The sequence below is a fragment of the Vicugna pacos genome, unplaced genomic scaffold, assembly GCF_048564905.1.
Source record: "Vicugna pacos unplaced genomic scaffold, VicPac4 SAC-SAT, whole genome shotgun sequence".
In the NCBI taxonomy this organism is placed as follows: Eukaryota; Metazoa; Chordata; class Mammalia; order Artiodactyla; family Camelidae; genus Vicugna; species Vicugna pacos.
In genome coordinates, this window is record NW_027328721.1 from 19,772,910 (window position 1) to 19,774,328 (window position 1,419).

Sequence of the window (1,419 nt, forward strand, 5' to 3'; positions counted from 1 at the left end):
TCTGGTGGCCCGAGGGCGGTGGGGTGAGGTGGCGGCGTGGGTCTTTTACCCCGTGCGCTCCCTGCCGCAGGCACCCGGTGGTGGCCGGCACGACCCCACCCTCCCAGGCTCCGTGCCGCGTGTCAGGCATTCTCCGCCTGGGGTCGTTGGCCACTCTCCTCGTAGAGGAACGAGGAGTGGGTGGCGCCTGGCGAGGCTGAAGCAGGCCCCCCTCTGGTGGTTGTCCTCGCCGGGCCCTCCCTTCTGGCTCTGGGGCTTCCCTGCCCCATGGCTCGCTCGCTCGCTCGCTCGCTCACCTGACCGATGTGGTGACGTCATGCTCTCCCGGGCCGGGCCTAAGCCGCGCCAGACGAGGGACGGGACGTTCATGGTGAACGTGGCCTCTCTTCTCGTTCTGCCTGCGGGCCCCTCGCCTCTCCTCCACCGCCCGTGGGTGGCGGGGGCAAGGAAGGGGTGCGGACTCCGGCCCGACCTCGGTCTCCCGTGCCTCGTGGTGTCGGCGGGGCCGGGGTCTTGTGACGCGGCAGACACCTCTCGCCTCCTCGCCTGCTCGGCGTCTTGTCTCGCGAGCGGCCCTCCCCCGCGGTGGGGGAGGGCTGCCCCCGCCGCCACGCCACGTATCCCCTCGCCGGGGTGCGAGCGTGTCTCGCCTTGGCCCTCTGTGGTGCCCCTGGAGCGCTCCAGGTTGTCCCTCAGGTGCCCGAGGCCGAGCGGTGGCATCGCTTCCCGTCCCCAGCGTGTCCTCTCGGGTAACCCCTGCGGTGGTCGTGTGTCCCGAGCCACTCTCTTGAGCAGTGGGGGAGGGGTCGAGACGGTAAGCGAGGCGTGGCCCCGCTCCCCACCCTCGGTTGGGGCCGGGGCCGCCTCCTGGTCGTCGTCCTCACCCTGTACGGGGGGGACTGACGTGGCCGGGCGCACGCCGGGTGGGTCCCCCCCTCTGCGGGGCTCGCGCCCGGGCGTGGGAGCGGACGTGGTGGGGCCGGGTGATGTGCCGGTGGGGGCGGGCGCCTGTCTCGTCCCCACGCGGCCTTGGGTGCGTCTCCTCGCGAGGCGGCACGGGCTTGCCCCGGCCCCGACCGCGAACGCTCGCTTTTCGGCCCGCTGCTTACCCCTACCGCAGGCCCCTCCTGCCCAGCCGAGCGCTGACGTCCACCTCGGCGGACTTCCGTAGGCCTGAAGGGGTCCCCCGCTGGGTAGGGGGCGATGCGCCCTCGGTGAGAAAGCCTTCTCTAGCGATCTGAGAGGGGAGCCTTGGGGGGTACCGGACAACCCCCAGCCGCCGCTCCTCCATCCAGAGCGTGCAGTCGCCACGGGGAGCGACTGCCGCAGCGTGTGGGCAGGGCCCCGCCGCTTTGGCGTGTGGGTTGCGCCGGCCCCGCGGCGGGGCCGTGTGCTGCTCTTTGCCTGCTGTGGCCCGCG